Raw genomic sequence first — 14,632 nt, forward strand, 5'->3', positions numbered from 1 at the left:
CCAATTTTCAAACTCTAGTTGGGCACTATTCAAATTAAAATCCTGTCTATATCCCTGACAGGCATTTGCAGTTACAGTGAGCTTGCTTTTCATATTTTGTCCATTTGCATAATATTTTTTTCTGTGAAATATTGTTCACAACTCCAGCAGCCAAAATATACATAACAACAACTAGTTCTTCACCCTTCTTTTGGTGAAAAAAAAAATGTACAATTTGTACTCTTCCTGACTTAAAAACAATATATCAAATTTCAAACATTAATTCAGTCATCTTGAAACTTTTTCCTTATCCATGCAAAACTCATCCAGCAAATAGAAGTTGGGCCACACTTAGGGTGACCCCACACACACATTTAAAAAAGAGGACAGAGCTTTGCAAAAAAAGGAGGACAAAGTCATAAAAAAGAGGACACTGCAAAAAATGGCAACACATTTGCCATTACTCATAATTCAATCAATGTAAAGAAATCTTACCAACACTTTGCTCACAGACACTTCTCACATGATCTCTTTCAATAACTTCCTCTTACCTTTAAGCAAAGAAAGCAATCTCCTAAACTGTTATTTAACAAATGACAAGGAATATCAATAATTTGGATATTTGGATGAAATATCCCCACAAGTGAATACAAATGTAACAAGTAAGATTAGTTTTAACTTATATCCAAACACCGAATTACAATTTTAAGTTGTTTAGGTTGGGCAGAGAAATATGATTTTAATGCCACCAACATTTCTAACACACTTTCAACAGCAGGGGAAAGGGACAGCCACCGTACACCTTACCTCAAATTTGTTTCTTCCATTCCTTAAAAGCTGGATATTTTCTTGCAAGATTGTTAAATTTACGCTTTCGCTTCATTATTTCATGAAAGTAAATATTACGTAATAATTAAAATTATCAGTACGAGTTTCTGTATCGTGTATGTATAATTCGAAAAGGAACTGGCTGACCCCCGTGGCGGAGTGGTTAGCACACCTTGTCACGACACCAGCGGTCCCCGATTCGAGTCCCACCTGGGCATGGGTGTTCTTTGTGAGTGCCTCTTCATCAAAATCATCATATTATCGATCATCCTCATCTTTGTGATTAGCCAAAAGTGGCAGGAAAGTGAAGTAAAATAAACCAAATCAATCAATCGAAAAGGAACTGCATGCGTACCAGCAGTCTCAGAGGCCGAAGCAACGAGTTAGAATAATACTAATGATTAGGGTGCGGAATTTTGCTTATTTGCCTTTTATATTCCTTTGTAGTAAAACATAGGCTTCAATGTTTAAAGTTTGTTTTATTGTGTTTCTAGTCCAAAAACACATTTTTATAGTGCCTATAAATGCCTATTTTGAGGGTTAGTGCCTATTTTGCTTAATTGTGCCCAATTCTGCAATTTTTGCATACTTCAGCTTTTTTTACGTGCCTTTGGCTTTCCCTAGATTGAAGAATGTAAGGCTTTGTTGATGTTGTACTGACTGAAATCTGGTGTTTACCAGATTTAAGGGCCTCAATTGGAACATTGTTTAAAAATATTTTTATTTGTTATTGGTTCAAAGTCGCACAGTCGTTAGCACAAGCTGTTCTTATGAGAATTACCTTTCCCCACAAATGTGAATTTCGATCAAAAGAGTATTAATATTAATAGTTTGTTAATCGCACTTTTATGTATAAACTGAAGTGCTAATACAGTCTGTGCATTGTAAGAAGAAAATTGAAATAAGTTCACATTGCTTGCCTATTTTAATGTCTTTTTTAATTTTCGGGTGCCTTTTCATAGTTTATAGTGCCTTTTTAAGTGCCTATTTTTGTGCCTTTTCATAGTTTATAGTGCCTTTTTAAGTGCCTATTTCAGATGTTTTTAGTTCTTATATATCCGCACCCTATTAATGAATGACTCAGTCGGGAAAGTGTTCGTGTTCAGCTCCCAGATGCTAGGTGAGCATTTCTCGAATACTTAACGCACCCAAAGTGATATGCCTTAATTGATGATCGTTACATGTGGAAGCATTCTCTAGGCAACACAGTTGCTATTGTCTTTGCTATACTCTTTCCAAGAAATGAGGACATTTACCGATTTCTAAAAAATCTGCCCGGACGCCGGACAGACACCTAAAAAGGAGGACATGTCTGGGCAAAAGAGGACATCTGGTCACCCTAGCCACACTCCTCTCAAATTTGTAACAGAGGTTTGGAGTAGACTTCCATAGCAGGATGCAGGGCACATAATGAAAGCTTTGGCGACTAAAATATTTCTTAATGTTAAGGCTGAAAATTCACCATGATAGAATTGGTAACAGGAAGGAGGATATATATATATATATATTTTTTTTTCGCAATTAATTTCAGAATATAGGTTGTAATATTTTTGTCTCTACTTCCAGCATATACATTTCTAGTTAAAAATATCTAAAGAAAATCGTATCTGTAGACATAAAAGATATATGTGTGTGAAAATATGCTTTGAGCTTGAACATAAGTGAGGCTTTGTGTAATGTGTGTGTGTGTGTGTGTGAAGAGTGAATGCACATGGCACGTTGAACATTTTCTTCACTCACGCTTTAATCAATGAGAATCTTAATTTCAGTTTTTGATGATAATGAAACTTTGTAATGGGTACATGCCAGTTAGTAGGACACCATTTTGTAGGCATAAATTTTTACAATTCATTTCTGTCAGTGGTGGTTGCTGATATTATTGTTACAGTCAGTGCCTGAAGTGGAAGGGTGTTGGTGTGGGAGCATTCCCCAGGTAGGAACATTTATCAGCTGTCTCATTGTCCATGTTAACCTTTAGTTTCCCAAGCATCTCGATCGAGATACCCAAATGTAACCCTCACGGTCCCAAGTGTCTCGATCGAGATGCTGTGTCAAGGTCGTAGTTTTTACGTTATAACTTTTCTACTTTTGGCTAGAATTTCGATCTTTTTTATATTGTTCCCAACACATGTATTTAACAGAAATGTTTTTTTTTTTTTCATTTTTTTTTGTCTTCATGAAAATGGAGGGGAAAAGACTGGAAAAGGGACTTCTCTTTTGCGTCTGTTTTCAAGGTCAAATATTTGCCGACAAAGGAAGACCGGCTTTGTTGTTCTAAAGCAATGCTTTTCACTCCCTCCTGTTAACTGCATTCGAAGGAAGCTTGTTTATCAAAATGAAATTTTTCCGTGAGGGCGCAAGCAGGGGGAGGGGGAAGACTGATTGTTGAATGTGCGTTGTGAGAATGGAATTTCGAAGCGTGCTGAAGGAAACCTTTGTTTTTTTAGCACAAGTGTCCACAATTTGCAACGGGGGTTACCCTGCATTGTATAAAAATATAATTTCAAGCAGCTGCAAGAATCGGCGCTCATTTTTCACTACTTTCTAGCTTTTCGTCCGTGAATGTTGTGCGTAGGTGTCGTTTTGTGCCCAAGTGCGAGGACATTTTTTTGGGTGGTGACAATTTTTTAAAATAATTTTTGGGGGTTTTCTCCCTCCCCCTCCATATATACGCCAAATTTGCATAAATTTTGCATTTTGTGCATTTTAACATTTTTGTCCGGGGGGCGGGGGAAACACCATTTTTTTAAGAAAAGTATTTTTGAGGGGATTTTCCCCCTTTCCCCCTCCATATGTACGCCGAATGTGCATAAATTATATATCGTCTGAATCTGTGATTCATTCTGCGTACAACGGTATATCTTTCATATCTCTAGGGCATTTAGTTTCTGAGCTATAGTCATTTCAATGTAACTCTGCAGTTCGCTTAATTCCGAAGCTTGATACAGTGGCGTACAAACCTTTCGTTTCAGGGGTACAACTCGCGTAATATTGGTCATATTACAAAAATGAAAATATTTTTCTGTTTCTTACATGCCAGCGATAATTTCTATGTGCATTTTGAACTTTTCATATCCTTTTTTCGGGGGGCGGGGAGGAGAAACCCCTCTTTTTAAAAAAAGTATTTTCAGGGGATATTCCCCCTTTCCCCCTCCATATATACGCCGAATGTGCATAAATTATATATCGTCTGAATCTGTGATTGATTCTGCGTACAACGGTATATCGTTCATATCTCCAGGGCAAATAGTCTCTGAGCTATAGTTATTGCAAGGTACCGCTGCATTTTGAAGCTTGAATCAGTGGCGTGCCGACCATCCCTTTTGGGGGTACAACTCAAGTTAAATTGGTCATATGATAATAATGCAAATATTTTTGTGTTCCTTACATGTCAGCGATCATTTCCATGTGCATATCGACACTGTCATGTACTTTTTTCTTGAGGGGAGGGTGGGGGAACCAAATTTTTTTTTCCGAAATTTTGGAATTTTGAGAGTTAGCCCCCTCCCCCCGCCACATATACGCCAAATTTGCAGACATTTCATATAGTCTCAATCTCTGGCTCATTCCGCGTACAACGGTATATCACTCATCTCTCTAGGGCAATTAGTCTCCGATCTACACTCATTTAATTGAAACTCTGCATTTTGCTCAAAATCGGCTTGAGACCGAGAGGCTTACATGTGAAAAAGGCCTTGGGACTCAAAACCATAGGAGTGTACACAAAGATGATCTTTTGGTTTTCTCCCATCCGAATATAACTTGATTTCTCTCAACACTTATCCCACCCAGATGAGCAAGAGCATCAAGTGGTTGAGACTTGATGATCTCACCATGGGAGGTTCAAGTCACATCTGATAATGGTTGTTCCTTTGTGTCCATTCATCCTTCACTTTCGTCTAACCATCATTAATCCTGATCACAATTAGCCTAAAGGGGCAGAAAAGCAATGGGACATAAGAAAAATACAGAATAATCTCATCCTTTTGTGTTGAGAATATCCAACAATGAAGTTTACTATTGTCGATGTTAGGGATGAACTGACATCTCATATGGCAGATACGAACTTCTTATTGATCATTATAGTCTGCATTTCATTATATTGTCTAAGGTTTTACATCCCTGGAGACTTAAATTCACCCTCTATCCTGGAGGGCAAGTCCCGTTGATCAATGGGCAGGGAGGCAGAGATAGAGCAAAATTACTTTTAACAAGATTTTCAAATTACTGGATATTTGTGTTATTAATACAAGAGCACCCCACTTACAATGCAACATAGAGGAGAGGTGAGCAAGGGTGAAAGGATGAGCACCCAAAGGTAGCAGGGTTGATTGGCTGGGTGCTGGTGCCACTGGCTGACCTGAGGTGTTGTTCCTCTATCCACTTTCAGCACTCTCCCTCTGGCAAACTCCTCATGGTCTCCGTGAACTCCTGGAGGTCTCCCTGTATTCTCCCCCCTGAGGCAGCTTGTTTACCCATTTTATAGTGCTCTCGGGAGTTGGCTAATGTCTAGGATAGGTTCCAGATAAGGCTGGTAGCATAGGGGTACCAGACATTCCAGTGACGTATGCTGGGTTCAAAACCTGGCTATCTCTTCATATCATAATGTTCAAATGGGAGGGTCTTTTTCATTCAGTTTCTTGGATTTTGAAGTCATGTGTCATTGTGATTTAAAATAAATACATTCAAATTTACAAAATATTACAAAGATGTCACTATTTCATTATTATAGAAACAGTAAGGAAAGGATTTAAAATATTTCATGGTTATTTATACTCCCTCTGTCCCATAATTATAGTCCGGTATGCCAAAATGGTAACTTTTTATTTATGTTCTTTTGGATACTTGATTGGCCAATTTGTACTGATCTTTGAGTAATAACGTTGTATGACTCATTCCCGTGTTTTGTTTTCTTCTTCTGTATACACAAGTGTCACAGTTTGAATATCGGACAAGTATTTTGGGACCACAAACAAAAGTGTAGCGGACAATAATTATGGGACAGAGGGAGTAAAATATAGAGGCCCATATTGTGAAATATTTATGTAGGCCTACGTGAGAGAATAAAATATATAATAAGCTTCTTACCTTGAATATTAATTTGAACAGGAACTCTGTTCTTCTTTTGCCGACCTCTGTAGTAAAATAGTTATTAGCACAGCAGTCATAAACTACAGAGGTCGGCAAGAGAAGAACAAGAGTTCCTGTTCAAATTAATATTCAAGGTAAGAAACTTATTATATATTTTATTCTCGCACGTAGGCCTACATAAATATTTCACAATATGGGCCTCTATATTTTATAATCTTCTCTTGCCGACCTCTGTAGTAATATAGTTATTAGCACATCGTACAAGGATCCAGGGGTCCTGGGTTCAAATCCAGGCATGGACAAGGTTATTCTTTGTGAATGTCCCTTCATCAATTTCATTGCATCGTCAGTCATCCCTATTGTTGTGATTAGCTAAAGTGGCAGAAAAGCAAAGCTAAATAACAAATCAAATCCATTCTTCTCTTCTTTGGGATGCCAGAGGCCTGCATATCTTCACGATTTGAAGCTTATCTTCATGCAAAAGCCGAGTAAATTGTTTCGTCAATAGTTCGTTAATTATGTCACTAATTTTCCTTCACTACAGGATGCAGCACAAATCATTCAAAACATATATAATTCACTCACTCAATACACTAAATAAAATCCACGCAGTAAGAAACTAATTTTCCTAAACTTCCTTCAATGCGATTTCCATTTGCGAAATGACCTGCCTTTTGTCATCCCTGGCCAGTCAGTCTACCCCAGTCATAAACAAAGCAGCCGAGGGGTTTAAAACATCATCACCATTGTAAAGTGTGGTTGGTTCAAGGTCATCGGCCTCTTGTTTCTGCATGTGTTCAATGAAACAGTGTTTGTTGTTTTGGCCCAGAGGAAAAATTCCCTCTCACATGTCACTCTTTTTCCCATTCCTGTAATAGTAGTTTAGTTTCAAAATTACCCTTTCCTGGGAAAAATCCTATGTGGGTTAGTGTGTTTTGTACAATTGGCATCGCTGTGAGGCTCTACCATTGGGAAGAATGAAGACAGGAGTCTCCAGCGAAGGTAAACCCTGCAGCCTCAGGCCGTAGTTGGAAGAAGGAATCTTCAGGATGAAGCCTGGTGATGATCTAAAGTAATGGCGTCCATAACTATAGTTTTCCCCCGCGGTCATTATTTTGAGAGTGAAGCATCAGTCACATTTGCTAGTCTTATTATTTCCTGTATTGAATATAGGCTTCAGAGATGGCCTAGAATATATGTGCCTGAGACATTCCAATGTAGGACAGTCCTTTCTTTTAAACTCTGTTCAATTGTTTCCCTGTCGTGATTTTTGTCCGACTTTTGGTCATGTTCTTTTTCATTAAAAAGATAAGTGCGCTGATATACGAGGTGCATCCAGAAAGTAAGTTTCCCTATTTTTTTCCCGTGAAAGTAAACATAATGAGCCGTGTAAATTGCGCATGCGCAGCAGAGCTAAGACGTATCAATCATATGCCAGACGGACAGATCCCGCCCGGCGCCAGTAGCGAGGCAGCAGTGGTCCGAAGTGGAAGCTCGTATTCCTTCTCCCGCCGCATGCCAGTAGCGAGGCAGCAGTGGTCCGAAATGGAAGCTCGTATTCCTTCTCCCGCCGCATGCGAGGTTCGGTCGGTGATAAAGTTCCTGAATGCACAAAGCATTGGGCCAATTGACATTCATCGTCAGCTCTGTGAGGTCTATGGGCCGAACATTATGAGTAAGCAGATGGTGCGTCGCTGATGTCGGCAGTTTTCGGAAGGTCGTCAAAGTGTCCATGATGAAGAGCGCAGTGGGCGTCCATCCCTCATCACTGATGATCTGGTTGAGCTGGTGCGGCAGTGCATTGTAGAGAACCGTCGTTTCACGATTACGGAGTTGAGTAGCCTTTTTCCGCAGATATCGCGATCCGTGTTGCATGAGATTGTCACGCAGCGCCTGCTGTTCAAAAAAATGTGTGCCAGGTGGGTGCCGAAAAACCTGACACCCGAACACAAAATGAAACGTTCAGGAGCAGCACTGACATTCCTGCAATGGTACCATGATGACGGCGATGATTTCCTCGACAGGATCGTCACGGGCGATGAGACGTGGATTTCGCACTTCACCCCGGAAACCAAGCAGCAGTCAATGCATTGGCGGCATAGTGGATCTCCGGTCAAGAAGAAATTCAAACAGATGCTGTCGATACAGAAAGTGATGTGCACCGTGTTTTGGGAGAGGAAGGGCATTTTGCTCATTGACTTCCTCCCCAGAGGTGAAACGGTGAACACTGACCATTACTGTGAAACACTAAGGAGATTGTGACGTGCCATTCAAAACAAGAGGCGTGGCATGCTTACTGCAGGTGTTGTGCTCCTCCATGACAATGCTCGTCCACATACGGCTCGGCGCACAGCAGCTGTTTTGACGGAATTTGGCTGGGAGTTGTTTGATCATCCACCTTACAGTCCTGATCTGGCTCCCAGCGATTTTCACGTTTTCTTGCACCTCAAGAAATTCCTGTCCTCCGGTGAGCGTTTTGGCAACGACGAAGAGCTGAAGACGTCTGTCACACGCTGGTTCCATTCACAGGCGGCAGAGTTCTACGACAGTGGGATCCAAAAGTTGATACCACGATACGACAAGTGTCTCAATTCTGGTGGTTGCTATGTTGAAAAATAGCTGAACCTTTGCTGTACCTGTTGCCAATAAATGGTTTCCTGAAACTGTTGGGTTTTTTTTTAAAAAAAATAGGGAAACTTACTTTCTGGATGCACCTCGTATATCATTAAATTAATTTTAATTTTGTAATTCAAACATGAGCATAGAAAAGTACTGAACCAAATTTGTAGTTAGTTAAAATAATTTGAACTCTCTCTCTCTTTGTTCTTGTATGCTTAGAATATGTTAAAAATTCTTTAGGGGGAAGAATATAGTTTGATAGTATCTTCAATCGAGACTTCATGGTTTCACAGTTTGTGGATTGTTTAGAGCAGCAGCTTCAAGAGGGAGAGACAAAGGAAGGAATGAAATAGATTACAACAGGGGGAATAATACAGTATAGAGTAGCCATCAAGCCATTTTGTTTCGCTCCTGTGACTTAATTTCCACTACTCTCCCCTCAGATGTATTATCGCTTGTTTTACTTTGTTTTGCCATTATGTTTCAAGTGTTCATTTCATGCTTTCAAAATGTAAGGTTCTGCCCTACATTAAAACCATGTGAAGTTTGATTCTCAAAGTATAATATAAGAAGTATGTTAAAACTTAGCCTCAATAGAGGAGATCCACCAAAAATCAAAGTGGAAATATAATTTAATTAAAAAATGAGGTTAAGGAAACATTTCCACAATAAATATTCGCCCGTGAAATTTGAGATTTTTTCCTGCAAAACCTGGATTTATTCATAAATTGTGTCTTGTTACTGGAGTAGCCACCCTTTATAACACACAGAGTTGGGCCTCCCAATAATAATTAATATTATTGTTTGGTAATTAAGGGTCGTGGATTTTGATTCCAGCTGGGACTGCTTTTCTGGAACATAATTATGTTTTGGAATAGTGCTTCCCTGTGAATTCTTTATTTTTTCTGTATTTGGTGTGACACAAACACAGTGACAACCGTTTGCCAGTGTCAGTGCTAAAGTTGACACATGCTGTCTGAATATTGTTATGATTTTTAAAAAGCAATAAAATAGATTAGATTGCTAACGCTTGCATGCTATTGTGTGTAGTGAAACTGCTCATGCATACGAAGAAGTAAGAAGTTTCTGAAGTCAGAATAGAAATGGTGGTATAGAAAGTGATAGTGCAAATTGTTAATTCATACATACATCAGCCTGCTAAAGCTTAAGTTTTCATAAAATTAAGTTTAAACAATTGAGAGATGTTCTAGGTTGTTATTAAAGTTTCTTCAACTCTTTAAAAAGTTGATGTTTTTACTGTGTGAGGTTATGCTTTACAGTATCTTCTGCTCAAGGACAAATGACAGGAAAGATAGTTTGTCCAATGCAATATTAATTTCTTTCCATGTACTGTGGGGAGTAAATTGCCATTGTTGGGAATTTAGTGAAATCCAATTCTAAATTCTAATGATTAACATCCTATGCTTAAAAACAATGTTTGCATCGTGTATTGCCTCTGTAGGAATTTTGGGTTGTATTTTAGTGATTCCATAATGTGAAAATGGAAATCTTGGGAAAATAATAGAACATTTTACTTCATTAGGACCTGAAGAGATAGATGTAATGTAAAATTAGACTTTCACTGTATACCCTTTTGCCCTTTACTGACAAAATAATTTGTTTTATGTGCCAGGAAAAGGTAGAAGTTTTAGAGTGTGTTTAATAGCTTCCAAATTTCTTGTTAAATTTCTTCAGACTAAAATGAGAATTTCATATATTTAAATTATATAGCTTTTATATTACCAGATAGTAACGACCTGCAACCATTACCAAATTAATATGAAATTGGTCATCATTATGATATGTAACTATTCTGTTTCCAGCTTTAAAACGAAGTAGGTGTGGCCAATAAGTTACCGAAATTTGTATTAATGCGCACGGTGCCCACTTTCTATTCGCCAGCACTTGCCCCTCCCTCCCAGCGCACGTGTTAGCTTCAATGTCAGTATTTTCCACAACGTTTCGAAACTAGAGTGACTTTTAAAAATGTGCAAATATTAGTTTTTAAAATGAACACTGTTGTAAATACGAGAAATGAAGAAAATATAATAAAATAGAGGTAAACACTTACCAACGATGTCAGTTCTCGTGGTAATATACCATGTAAGAAGAATTCACACAGCTGTCCATTGTAGCGGAGTGGTTATCACTGTGCGCTACGATGCCAGGAGTCCCGAGTTTGAATCTTGGCCTGGGCATGGATGTTCTTTGTGAGTGTTATTTCATCAATTTCACCATATCATCACTCATCCTCATCCTCACGATTAGCCAAGTGTGGCAGAAATGCGAAGTAAAATAAACCAAATGAATCATGCAATAATTTAACCAGCGTAGACAAACTCATATCCATGAAAAAAAAAACATCCACTTTCCTGCTGACGGCAGCAAGTCCAAAATCAGCTAAAATGTACCATCCACGTTTTTGTTCGGCTGAATTTCCTTGCGGACCGCATAAATGCTGGTTTTTAAGACACCTGTTCAGAAGTTAACGATTCAACACAATACTCTGGATTCCCCGCAATTTTGGTATCGCCACTTGTTCAAGGTTTCAAATGTAGATGTTGTGTAACACTTGCTGTTGAAGCCATATCAACATTCAATGATACTTACAACCTATAAACACTACGCAAAATCTCGAGAACCACCACACGGCAACGGAGAGGAGGGCAGGTTTTGCAGGGTCGAGGGGAGGAAAGCTATAAATAGCCGTGTGCTTGAGGGAACAGTGTTTCGGAAGATTCTTGACCACGAGAAGTAGTGTCTCCAACTATGTTATTTTCTTCCTTATGAATTAGAAACATAAATGTGAATGTCTTATTACGTACATGCGTGTTGGAACATTAATAGAACTTTGTAGTTGCGAAGTTGGCTATATAGCAATTAGATACGATAACAGCTTTGGAATATTTCCGAATTGTAACGATGTTTCTATAAAGTTCGGGTAGCAACACTGAATGGCACAGTTTGCCCATTTGTAATGCCAAAAGCTTGTGTCCCCACCTTCTACAAATTCCTTCTTGGAAGCAGTTGCCAGTGTATGCATCTGGCATTTTTCTTTGACTAGCTGGGGGAATTCAGGTTCCTGAAATCTGAGCATCTTTTATGTGGGAAGTAAAGGAAAGGAAGCATAGGTGGATCATTTAATAAATGCTAAAGTAACATTCCGTACGATTTTAAGCATCACTGGTTGTATTTGCACCAAGCACTTTGGCTTTCTTAAAGGTTTCCCTACAATCTTTTGCAGTGTGTTGATTTTACCATTCTGGATAAAACGCATGAACTTGAAAGCAGTGTGTGCGTGTTTGTGGTATATACATCAACACGTGTGTAATCTAGAGATTCCCATGTCAGTCACTGTCAGTCTAAATCATGTTTTCTGATTCTGTCTTGTCCCATGTTTCAAGATTATAGACTTTACTTAATATTGCGAATTTGCAACACTGCACAACAAAGATTGATGGACAAGTAGCGGGAATTTTGTTAATTTGAATGAGTGAATGTCACCGTAGGTGCTTTACTAAAGAATGGCTATGAATTCATAAACAAGGATACGGCTAGTAAATGCTTTGAACAGCATACAATGCTGTATTACTCTAGTTTCAAGAGGGCATTGAATGGACTATCTATCAGGGTGCAAAAGGTCTGCGGAGGGACTATTGCCAGAATCCACCAATAGGGCTGCACTGGCTTTCTCTAGAACACGTGCTTTTGTTTACATCCACTTCGTAGTGGAAAAAAATGGACTTTAGTGTTGGCAGAAAATTAAACTATTTCAATGCTTTTTTCTTTAACTTTGTAGACAGTGTAACATAATTTGGTATTGTGCATGAATAATAAATGTCTGGACCACTGCCAGGTTTTTATACATGTCTTTCTTCTAAAATGTGTCATATGACTTTGAAATGCCTGCATCTGTAAAATAAAATTTTTGTAACTTAATACACTGCTTTGGTTATGAAGGAGCTATCTTTCAAAGTACAGGACTGATCATTATATATACACATGTATGTGTGTATACACACAGGGTTGGGGAAGTGATGTTACAAACAGAAAAGTGGCAAAAAGTACACAGCAGGAGAAGCATTTGTGGATCCATTCTGACTGTGACAGTCAGTATGACTCCACAGATGAACCATTCGTGAGAAAATGCCACACTAATTATAAATTAAAGCTAAAAATGTTGCAACTTGAAACATTTTTTGCCCGTTTTATTCATATTGTGTATTAGTCTTCACTACTTGAGTGTTGCACACTTTTATTATGTGGGTTATTCTTACTTTAAAATTAGAGCTGAGCCGATACAGATACCCACCGATACCGATACTTGTATATTTCCAGTACAAAATAAAAAAGGCTAGTTACAGAGTCATACTAAGTCGTCACATCATTGGGCACATATTTAGAAATATAAAATTTAGGGAGTCAGTCGAGCCAAGTGTCTCAGAAATATAATAATAAAATTGTTTCTATTTAATATGTTAATATAATTATATGTAATAACATGAAAATTAATTAATTAGTACTTAATTTCTGTGATGCATATGGAGTATTGTTGTATGTAAGCACAGACTAAGAAACTGAGGAAAGACAACCTTAATACTATATATTTTGTTATTTCTATCTTGACTAAAAATATTGTTATTACATAAATAGTAAAAAGACGCTATAAAATCAGAGATAAAACAGCAAATATCATCATCTAGCTTACGTGTAGTTAAGACCGTTAAAATTTGTGTAAAACAACAGTCATGGCAAGGAAATTTATGTCAAAGAAGTAAAAAATTTAATATTTATTGAATAACAAAAGGAATGATGGTACGTCCGTTTAATGAAAAGTAAAGTTTCTAATAAATATTTTATGTACATTATTGTACCTTTCCTGGTACATAAATCTTTAGAGGGGCCTCTCCGATGGTGTCGCCGTCACCTTGTAATCAATAGATCTGGGTCCTACTTTAAAATGTAGGTCCAGTCCCGATTAGCGTATCTTTCTTAGTAGTGTCATTCAAAGCCGTATGTTCCCAATCTAATATCAGTGGAAATTATTGATTGATTTGCTTTATTTTAGATCGCTTTTTGTGCCACTTTTGGCTAATTTGCGAAGATGGGGATGAGTGATGATGTGATGAAATTGATGAATGGAGTCACTCAAACATCCATGCCCAGCCTGGGATTCGAACCCTGAGTAGCATGATGTGCTTGCCACTCCGCCACGGGGGCCGGCTTTCGGCGGAAATAAATAGCCATCATTGGCCAATACTGGCAGTCACGAGAATGATAGAAGTGAAGAGGATAAGTATAAATTGCTGATTCCCCTTCCCGCTTGAACGTAGGTAAAACAAAGCTAATTTCACAGTGACCTTCATCCCTCTTTTCCAAGAACTCTGCAACTACCTGACCCGGCATTAGTGCGGCGGGGGTTAGAAATATCCACCTATCTTACGACCACGATCTTCAAAGAATTGGCAATAAATGGTTATTTCCCCACAGCGTTAACTAAGCAGTTACATGCCTTCATGGTCACGTTTGGGTTCAGCTTTGACTTACCCATGCCTTTGATCTTGTCATCTCCTTTCCAGGATGGTGGGGTTTTATCCAATGTTTCTAGGAAACTCTATGGAACTTCATGTGCTGGTCTCCCAATCTGTCACAAGGAAGGGTGAACGAAAATTTATAAAGAACAAATGTTGAGACTAGCTGTTGCCTTGGCCCTCTCTTCTAGCCACTGAAAATCTTTGGTATCGGTAAAAGAAAATCAACCGATGACGATACCGCTGGTATCGGCTGATCGGCTCAGCCCTATTTAAAATGTATTGTAATTAGTTATTTCTTGAGATACTTTGGTTGAGAAATATGCTTTAAACTTCTGTGTATCAGTATTTCATTAATTTACTAATATTTGTAGATGAATTGCCAGAAATTACAACTAAAACAATAACAAGAAAGCCTCAATTGAAAGAAAAAACATTTTCATTCTTCCCTTAGTATGTACAGTCAGGAGAAAATTGCTACTGTTAACAAAAAACCCACTAAAATTTCTACAATGTACACTGAAAAACAATATGCATTGCCTCTTGATTTTTTCCATTACCTAAATTGCATACCAAAAAGTGTA

The 14,632-nt window shown here is 38.3% G+C and overlaps 1 protein-coding gene across 9 annotated transcripts in view; it reads left to right on the forward strand.

Moving 5' to 3' along the window:
• LOC146001615 (mannosylglucosyl-3-phosphoglycerate phosphatase) overlaps positions 1-14,632 on the forward strand; it is an 87,471-nt gene that overhangs the window by 22,721 nt on the left and 50,118 nt on the right. The window contains exon 1 of one of the 9 annotated variants that reach the window (XM_083139201.1): positions 2,722-2,740. The exons of the other annotated variants lie outside the window; for them this stretch is intronic. The gene's annotated coding sequence lies outside the window, so the exon portion shown is untranslated. Of the gene's footprint in view, positions 1-2,721; positions 2,741-14,632 lie in introns of those variants that run through there. 9 annotated transcript variants of the gene reach the window in all.

The sequence above is a fragment of the Lepisma saccharinum genome, chromosome 1 (genome assembly GCF_977018435.1).
Source record: "Lepisma saccharinum chromosome 1, izLepSacc3.1, whole genome shotgun sequence".
In the NCBI taxonomy this organism is placed as follows: domain Eukaryota; kingdom Metazoa; phylum Arthropoda; class Insecta; order Zygentoma; family Lepismatidae; genus Lepisma; species Lepisma saccharinum.